The sequence below is a fragment of the Lissotriton helveticus genome, chromosome 1_2 (assembly GCF_964261635.1).
Source record: "Lissotriton helveticus chromosome 1_2, aLisHel1.1, whole genome shotgun sequence".
In the NCBI taxonomy this organism is placed as follows: domain Eukaryota; kingdom Metazoa; phylum Chordata; class Amphibia; order Caudata; family Salamandridae; genus Lissotriton; species Lissotriton helveticus.
The window spans coordinates 154,314,952-154,325,001 of record NC_136058.1 but is presented as its reverse complement, the minus strand read 5'-3'; the positions used below and the strand labels follow the sequence as shown (position 1 = coordinate 154,325,001).

Here is a 10,050-nt window from a genome sequence, read left to right as displayed (position 1 = left end):
ATTCATTCTTGCCCTGGGCACGTTTGAAAAATGTGTGACGCTCCAGGACCACATTTATTTTATCGCCAAAATGGTTACCAAGCTTTACTAGGGTAATTTCATAAGCATCAAGTTCCTCATCTTCCTCTAACTCTGGTTCTGGTAAAGTTTCATAAACTTTACGACCATAAACCCCCAGGTTATGTAAGAGGATGTGCTGTTTGCCTAACGCAGAGAACCTTTCTCCCCCCATTGCAAATAAATAAGACTCAAAAAGTTTTGTCCATTCCTCCCAGTGGATTTCAGGTTCCCCACATTCGTTTAAAAATGAAGGAGGTTGACATATCCCAGGTGTGCCCATGTTGGAATAAAGTCTGGTGGGCAGGAAAAATAACTAAGAAGCGATAGTAAACTGAGGGTCCTATATGAGAAGAATAGAAAAATAATAAGAGTGGAGGAGTCACAAAACAAGACCGTAAGTATAGTTCCCCAACACAAGGAGATCAAAGCTGTTCATAGACCTCAGAAGAGCATGAGTCATATGTAGCACGCAGCAGCAAGGGAAGCAGAATTTAGCCACAATTTAAATTACTGAAGGTAGCGAATGTGGCGCCGAGAACATTATAAAATTGTATAACAGTCTCTCCAGGAATCTCAAAATGAAATAAAGTACAGTCTCACCGGAAACATCGTAATAAATGTATTACAGTCTCACCGGAGAAGAGGAAGACACTCCAGAAAACCTCACCGTGAGGGATGCAAAACGATGTGTAAAGTCCTTGAAAATGATGCCTGAAAACCCTTAACAGCCCCGGAGGGCGAGCTGGCAGTGGGGCATGGAGTTGCCGCCCAGGATGCACATCAGGGCCAGGCGTAGAAGGCTGGGGCGCCGGAAGGAAACGGCAGGGCTAGTCGGGAGTTGCCAGCGCTGGGACTCGCAGTGGAATCTCACAGGAAACTTCCAAGAACGAATCCCAGGGGAGGAGCCAAGCTCGCGACCGTGATGGCAGTGTTGTAGCTCGGCTCCGTCAAACCTTCCTGCCTGAACTGTCTATCCTGTACCTTATCCTGCCCCGAGAAGTCTTATTTGATGGAATATGGACTTATGACGTTTTGCTGGCACTCACCGTCTGCTCCGGATGTTCTTAAGTGCCGCGGATCCTGAGCTGCGCCCTTGTTCGCTTCGTGGCCTCCGGGGCGGGCAGGCCTGGTACTCGTCTGCGGCGCCCAGGCGGGGCGGAGCGCCGGGGCCGACCCCTTGGTGGAGGAGCGGGGTCGGCCGGAGCGGCCATTGTGCGGTTGGACCGGTGGCGTCTGACCGGGCCTGGTCTGGCTGTCTGGGGACCTGGTGGTGAAGTGCTGCCTTCCACGGACGGGGGTTGACCGAATGGACGACTCGTCTCCCCTTTGTTCTCCTGTCCGGCCATCTTGAAACCCTCCGCCCGGTCTCGGCGGGCGGCGCCCGTGGGTCGGTGGCGCCGGCTGCCTCAATATTCTGGTGGCCTGCCTTTTTGCCCTGAGGGTTCCATTGCTTGTTGCCGGCTGGGTCCCGTCGAGCTCTGTTGGTGGCCGGATTGGGGTCGGAGATTGCCGCGGCCGTGCCGGGCTGCAAAGATGGCGGCCCACACCCTGCATCTACGCCCATTTGGGGACGGCGACATTGGCTCACCGCACGGCACGTTTGCTGAATACCGTAAAGGTGAGCCTACAGTTGGCGACGTTTTCGCCGCCTTGTGTTCTTGGAGTGCTTCCATGACTGTGCCTGTCGATGGGCTGGATGGTAGCCTTTGTTCCCGGCTCGTTGGGCCGTCCCCTGCGTGTATGGCTTCGCCGCTTCAGGGTGCTGCGGTGCATTTCCTGGAAATTGAGAATACTGAGGCCACCGCTTGTTTGGACGTTCAGATGCCTGCTGCCTGGTATTGTCAAGAGTTCTCCCCTGTGGTGGATGCATTGGAGAGCCTCCAGCCGAGATCCGTCCGGATCGGTCTCGCCGGGTCCCCCGGTGATTTTTTGCCTTGGCCTGCCGAGCGGAGATCCTGTAACTGTTTCACCGGGGCAATTTTTTCCCCTTGGTCTGCGGAGCTGCGCTTGAGTTGCCTGCTGCTGTTGCTGCCCTTTTTTACTCATCCGGTCCGAAGCCGTTATAACTTGTGTAGTAGCTCGACGTTTGGAATCCCTGTTTTTCACCTCTGCCCCCTCATGTTCTGGTTCTTTGTGCACTGTGTGCCTCTGGCACTGGACAGACGAGGACAGGGTTGAGATGACCTTGCACCGCCGGACTATTACTTTGTGGCGTGACCGGATGACCGCATTGCGGCTCTACATGTATGATTGCTTCCTCTTCATATTCCTGGTATCTGTTTATTGTTTTGCAATGACTTTATCTTCTCGTGGGCTTTGAATGTGCTCGGACGGGGGAGTTGGGGGCTGATAGTTTTGATTCTGTGTCTCCTCTCCCGATAGATTTTTTCTTCCTTTCCCCTTTCTCTCTTTTTGTCTACATGGTTTCTTCCTTACTTTTTGACTCTTCTATATTTCGGGTTTCCGGTTAGGGCGACAGGCACGCTGCTGGGGGGGTAGGCCGTAGCCTTCCGCAGGGGTGTAGGGTAGGGTGGGTGGGGGGGGGGGTCTGTCTTTTTTTTTTTTTGTTCTTGGTTCTATGGCTCTTGTGTATTCTTTTTCAGGACGCTGCGTCTGCATGTAGGCCTCCTGGGGTGTTTTTTGCTAGCGTGGGCACACGGCCTCCCTGCTACCGATGTTCATTGCGCATCCATTATTCCTGTTTCCTTTGGTTCCGTGGGCTGCCCCCTTTTTCGTGTGCTTTATTTGCCATGGGGCATATACTGTGGGGCCGCATCCTCTTTTCCCTGTTTTTTCAACCCCTTTTTCTGATGCTCTTTTCCCCTTTTTCCCCTTCCTTCTCTCTTTTCCTGGGTCGATGTAGCGGATGGCTTTGTATCAATCCTGACTTCCTTTCTATGTATTGATGCGTATTCTTGTGGTAACGGGTGGGCGTTGGGCAGTGGATGGTATTGTTTGCTGATGTGGGACTCATGTTTTGCCCTTGCTATGATGTAGCTGTTCATTTTTTTTTTTTTGGAAACTCGCTGTGTTTTGCTCCACTGCCTGTTGATGACCCGCCACGGACTTTTGGACTTTAATAACTGCAATGTTCCTGCTCCTCACCCTATTATATTATAAAATTAACCTTCACTTTTCCTTCTCACTGTGGTTTCCATGTGGCTATTTGTTTTGCTTTGTTGCATCTGTTATATCGGAGACCTGCTGGAGTTTCTTTCCTGGCCTGTGTGCTAATACAGTGTGGTGGCCGGCCCGATGGGTTGTAGGCCCGTATTTGTCAGCTATATCTGCACAATAAAGGTTTAAAAAAAAAAAAAAAAAAAAAAAAAAAAGAACGAATCCCAAGTGTCGGATGATTTTAATGAATTATGCGCTGGAGCGAGGAACGATCTCCTGTGGCCGCAGGCGTAGTGTTGGTCCGTGAGGGAGGCTGCTGAGCGTCTGCAGGGCTGTGAGCGTGCGACCAATGCTAGTGAGCACGCACACCCTACTTCACTCGGTTCCAGAGCAAGGCTCGCATATGGAACGGAGCACCGACCCTTGACCAGAGAGGAGTGGTCGCCTTCACTAGGAAGTCCGCAGAGGTCTTGAATAGCAGGGTATCCGCTACGCCGAATGTAGACTGGCCAAGGATCCCCACAGGCGCAGGAAGAGCTGGCTTTGAGGCGCTATGATGTGTAGCAAAAAAAAAAACAGCTGACCCTCCTCATGTAACGGCAGCATGGAAAGGAGAGGGCCACAAAAGTTCAATCCACCAAAGCAAGGCTCCTCACAAGAAGGCACGGAGGAGCCACAGCAGCAGTACACAGATCAATGGCAGGAACTCGTCACCAGTCACAGAGAGAGAATAGAAAGGCGAGATGACCAATCTGCCCCCTGCGCAGAGTTGTCGCCATAATTGTAATTCCTGAAGTAATCAGACGAGGCAATTGAGTAAGTTAAGAGTGATAGATTTATTGGTCATCCACTCTCAGAATCCCACAATAGACGTTCAACATTCTAACTTGAGCTCCGGTTTATACCAACTAGGAAGGAGAGGGAGGGGTGGAAGGAATGTACCAAGGGTGAGGAAAACAAAAGAGGGATTACAACACCTACATATTCGGATGCCTAGGAATTTGAAGGTGTTAGGTGCGACTTGGTAGTTTTAGAGACCAAATGGTATTGCGGTTAGCGGCAGAATATTTTTTTAAAGGAAGGCGTAGGATTTAGTCTCGTTTATAGCGAGTCCTGAAATTTTTTCAAAATGTGTAAAAATATTCACTATGGGGTGTAGATCTTCTTGCAGGTTTTTGATATAAAGGACTGTATCATCTTCATATAGAGACAGTGTGTGTATTGTTTGGTCGATGGTGATGCCCATTCCCGCTGTCTCTTTTCGGAGCTTTATCGCTAGTGGCTCAAGTGCCAACATGAAAATCAGAGGAGATGGTGGGCTACCTTGTCTTGTGCCTCTGCACACTGGATAGGGCTGTGATATAAGTGTGCCTATGCGGGCTCTCACAGTTAGCAGCGTATATAATAGTTTATACCAGCGTAGGTATACGGGGAAATGGCAAACTTGCGGAGTACTGCTAGCATATATTCCCAGCTGCGAGTATCAAAGGCCTGGCGCAGGTCTAGGGAGATTCACACAGCTAACCAACATACTGCTATTGTGTATGGGGCTGTAGACACCGAGAAGTGTACAGAAGTAAATCACTCCTGTTGAATTCAGTCTACAAAGTTAGTGCTGTCTACCAGGAACGAAGAGGACACCAAATGGATAGCTGACAGGCTGAATATACAGTCGTTGGCTTCTGAATTGAAAACTCTTCAGGCACATGTGCTGGCACCATGAGAAACTGACGTTCAAGGCCCTGACAGTGAGATCATTAGGTCCCAGGAAATCAGAGTTTTTGAACAGTTGCTTCTTTGTGTCTGTTGTATATAAATTTAGACTGTTCCTGAACAAAGTATAAAGATAAGTGAGAGAACACTCAAACTCATGCCAAAGGTGAAGCTCATTGCTTGACATGACCACCTGGCTGAGCAAGCGACTTTTGGAATAGTACAACTTCTTGCCACAGGGCTCTAGACATTTCACTTGTTTGTCCATTTAGGAGAGCAAAGCATTGCCTTTTAGGGAATTTGCCATCAGCACAACAGATTTGTTACAGAGGTGTCCAGAGATGACTGTTTTTCAGTGCCTGATGTGTGTTGTCCAGAGACATTGTAGTAGCCAGTGTAATATAGCCTTAGAGCCCTCCGTAGCAGGCTCTACCTACCGCCCATTAAAGACCTGCTACAGCATTAAACTAGGGACCGGGCCTTTAATGATGGGTAGAGCCCGCTACGGAGGGCTCTAAGGCTATTAGAACATTACGCCCCTAGAGGGTCCTAGTCGAAATTTGATACTCCCTAAACAAGAAGAGTTGCTTCCTGTCCTTTATTTGTTATTTTCTTGATTGGGGTGATGTTTCTACAAGTAGGGAGGAGGCAGTCATAAGAGGTTGTCAACTATGTAATGTCAAATGAAGCTTACTTTTTATGATAGTCACCATAGAGTAGGTTACAATAAAACTCAACAAAATATATTTGGGAAATAGAATTTAATGCTGAAAATTATCCAAGCAAGCTGCAACTCTTCAACGGGGCTCGTTCTTGCCACAGCACGTTAGCAAAATAAAAATATTCAACTTGTGAACACGGACCCTGGGAAAAAAATTCCCAAAGGAGCTGCAACTGCCAGTTGCATTTTCTTGGAGAAAAGGAGAAACAGATCTCCAAACGCTTGCCACTGTTCAGAAGAATACATTGCCTGAAAACTACAAGTCAAATTATTGGTCCAAGCAGGTGAATATATTAAAATAAGCATAGTTCAAGGCAGGGACAACCTAGCACACATATTGCAATGGATAGGCTATATAGTATAATGTGATAAATGCACAACTTTGAGACTGTTATGCTAAATGTGTAAGGAATTCCGAGGTGGACAATGGAAATAATTCAAGCATGTGATCACATGAGATATCCAGTGCTGGAGAAAGACACGTTATATACAGTTTCTGGACACAGTTTCAGCAATCTAGAACTCTGTTGTCTAATTGCTTTGTAGTACTCATGCAAACCTTACTGAAGGGGAAGATGGCAAAGGGCCAGCTGGTATTTACTAAGCTGCATGCAACTGCGTTTATAAAGCATGTGGACATTTGTTTGCTTTTTACTACACATTGCCTGTGAAGTTTGAAATTGCTTATTGATAAATCATACAACAGGCTGGCGACTGCACAGAGGCTTGTTTCCATTTTAGATCCTGAACTATCACTCTTATTAATTTTTAAGGGTAATAACATAAGAAAATCAGCCCCACCTAGCTGACTGTGGTCACGCAGGAGTCTAAGAATAGGAAGAATTTGTTTGAGGGAATACAATTCCTCCACAACTTTGGAGGTGGTAGTGGGTATATTCTGAAACACAGCATTGTCCTGTTTCACTCCCCCCAAGTGTGCAGATACGTAGAGATGCAAGAACTGTGCCACTTGCAGCCAGAAAACATCACTTCAGACTTGAGGGAGGGAGGACCATTATGTACAATATTAATGATAAAGTGATGGATAAGGGATTTATCGGACCAGTACCAGGGATTTTACAGATCAAGCTACATAATAACACATATGGAATATGAGCAGTTGCAGAAGACATTGGCTATTTAGGTAATCTAGAGGCAGATTGCTGTGACTAGTGTTTACAAACTAAAGAAGCATCTACTTAAGTGAAATGTAAAATAGTGTTTCTACATTTTACTGAATTGAGTTGTAAGTGGAGAGCAAAATGAAGAAATCATGCTGAATAGTTGTTAAATGTGTTTTAGCATGTGAAGGGTAACTCATGTGGTTGAAAGCAAAGACGGGCACTGTGAGAAAGTGTACTATAAGGTTAAGTAGATGGTAGCCCCCTTCAAGTAATAATGGCACTAATCCTTACTTTGTCTAGTCATGTCTCAAAAATTTAAATCTGAGCTCAACCAGGGTTATGATTTTTTATTTTTTAGATGTTTCTAGCACCAAAATGCACAAAGCACCAACAGCAGGTTTCTGGTTGTACTAGTATTTGTAAAAATCCGAAGTCAAGGCGGACCGTGATGGACCGTGGGTCAGATACAGCTAGGTTTATCCAAGTGAAATGTTTACCTTCTGACTTAGTTGTTTTTCTGCAGAAAAGTCCTCCTTGACAAGGTCCTTGGCAGGTCAGGGTGCAGGCTGGATCCGAAGAGGGCCTCATTGACGGTAGCAGCCTGAACTGCAGGATCCAGGTGGGGGCCTCGGCTCCAGTAGGAAGTTTGAGGCTCTCGACATCAAAGGCTGAAAACTCCAAGCAAGCGAAGGGCAGCCCCAGGAAGCTGCTGGCAACGGCAGGGTGGTGTTCCATCGTGGTCCTGGCAAAATCCTCTATGTACAGACTCGGAAAATGGTATGGAATTCAGGATTCAAACCAACAAACTGAGTCCGACCTGCAGTTCCTCAACAGCGGCAGTTTTATATTTTTTGCAAAAAGTTCAGAAAAAGTTTCTGAATGTCCACTCTTGCAATTTTGAAGGAGAAAAGATTATACTCTAAAAGGACACGTCTTGGGGGTCATTAATCAATCTCCTAAAAGCCACCAGCGAGGTCCGGGGCCAATCCAGTTGGATTTAGCAGAAATTTGGCCCTATTGCAGAATTTGTGTCCTGGAGCTGAACAGGAGACTAGCCATCACACCCTTGGAATTCACTCTTTTGTCCTGGGTAAATGTGGGAAGCACAGGTTTAAAAGGAGGTGCAGTCCTACTGTCTTTCAAAGGTCTAGAGGGGCCACTCTGGCAACTTAGAAAATGGTAGTGGCAGGCCTAGGTATGAGTTATGTCTGCCTGTGAAAGGTGATGTCCATTTGAAGCTGGTGCAGTTGGTAGTCACATCCACTAGGCCATCCTGTCAGGTGGAGGTCACAGCTCCTCCCACCCAAGACCCTTTGTGTTTCCTTTCTTAGGAGCCATTCACACCCCCTTGCAAGGGGCCAGTAGGCCGTCCGGTGACAGGTGGGGATAAGCTCTGGAGAAACGAGAGACTTTAGGCAGAAAAATACCAATTTCCTTACTATTAATTTGAGTCCTTTAATCATTGTTGTAGCCATTACCAAACTGAAATTAGGCATTAGAAGGTTTTATAATGTGATAGAGTGTTTTCTATGGGTGCCCTCCTTCACACAGTGAACATTTTTTCACTGACAGCACATGTAAAACTTAAGTACACATGCCATACCTTTAAAATACAATACACCCTGCCCTATAAGCCTTTAGGGCTTATCTTAAAGGTGCTAAAGTATTAAAAAGAAGGTTTAGCCCTGAAAAATGGTTCATTTTGCCAAGTCAAATTTGCAGTTTGAAAAGTGCACACTCAGGCTGCAGGGGCAGGCCTGAAGACATGCTTTGCCTTGTCACTTTAGTAGCAGCAAAATAGGTGCTGCAGTCCCCTAGTGGCATTCAACGAACAGGCCCTGGGAACACAGGATACCATAAATTAGGGAATTATAGATAAGTTAAAGGTGCCAATTTCGATTTTTAACCAATTCAACAAGTTTATAGAGGTAAGAGCACATGCACTGGGGTCTGGTGTATAGAGTCCAAAAGCAAACAGCATTAGTCTAAAAAAAAAAATGCGGGTAATCATGCAATAGCAGGCTTTTTCTTAAAAGGCACTTAAAGCAATGAAGTCACACTTCTTAAATAATTAACCTAGAGCATTTAATAATGAACCTGTCACTTAGCATAATGAAATGTTTAAAAGGCATAAGAAACAATAAATAGGGTAAGGCTGGTAATTATTTTATTGTAAAAGGGCATCAAAAAAATAAATTGTCTAAACTCCTAGAATGTGGCTGGCTAAAAACATTGAATGGAAATATGAAATCCGGCAGTTCTTGAAAACTAAATGTCCCTTTTACAGAACTGAAATTTGAAGAAAAGATGCATTAAAATAAAGCTTTTAATAGGACAATACTAAAATTGAAACTAGACAAGAAACATCTCCCATTGACAGTTAAAGGCATGTATGAGTACAACATGGTCAAGCTCCTTAGACCACAGTGGAAATAGAAGGCGCCACGACTGAGTAAGTGCAGAGGATCTCACAGAGTGAAACAGCTTCTGCAGCTATGTAAGTCTGTGTTAGTCTCATTTGATTTTAGAGACATTATAAAGAGTAAACGTCACCATTTAATCCAAAGTATCCCGAGCATCAATTATGCAACAATAACAAATGCATTTTTCCAAAATAGTTCATACTGTGCAGAGCGTCAGCACACTACATAAAGAATAAATAAACGGCAAAACATTAACTGAAAAGGTGCAGTAATGTATTGAATAGTTATTAAGAAAAGCTTATATATTCGGTAAGTAATGTACAAATGGTGGAACCAGAATCTCTGAAATAGGTGTCTCAGATAAAACAAGAAACTAGACTGCAAGCATTAAAGATTCTGTTTGCCTAAATAATTAATTATTCTTCACTTCATTATTTCCATGTCACCGGTCTCCATCAATCAGTCCTGGCAGCTTCTTATAAAATTGGTTCCAGCTTGTCTTCATTTCGGTTACCCTAAGTGTAAAATAGATAGTGGAAGAAGAGAACCTTATTGGCAGGGACATAAACCTGAAAGACATAAATGTACAATGAAAGATGATATTTTCCCTCTATTAATCGAATCTAACTAGAAAAATATCTTGTCAATTAATGAAGACTAAATGAACACCCTGATATTTTATTTGCACAGAAAATAGCTTAAGTCATGCAGATTTTATTTTTAATACACAAAAGCAGAGTTTGTATTATCTAAGGTGTGGTTATCGTATTACGGGACGCAGTGCTTAGCAGTGTGATGGATGAAGAAGTGCGAGGGATATGTGTACAGTTTATGGTTTTCAGTAAGCTGGCAGTATTGAGCAGGTCTACAGGTCCTGTTTTGGCACCTGTTA

The 10,050-nt window shown here is 45.1% G+C and overlaps 1 protein-coding gene across 4 annotated transcripts in view; it reads right to left on the bottom strand.

The window, feature by feature from the left end:
• Positions 1-8,885: 8,885 nt before the first annotated feature.
• The window catches only part of YIPF1 (Yip1 domain family member 1), a 163,630-nt gene continuing 162,465 nt past the window's right edge, over positions 8,886-10,050 (bottom strand). For 2 of the 4 annotated variants that reach the window (XM_078670416.1, XM_078670426.1), the window contains exon 10: positions 8,886-9,727. The gene's annotated coding sequence lies outside the window, so the exon portion shown is untranslated. The remainder of the gene's footprint in view (positions 9,728-10,050) is intronic. The other 2 variants (XM_078670432.1, XM_078670440.1) reach the window with 1 other exon arrangement.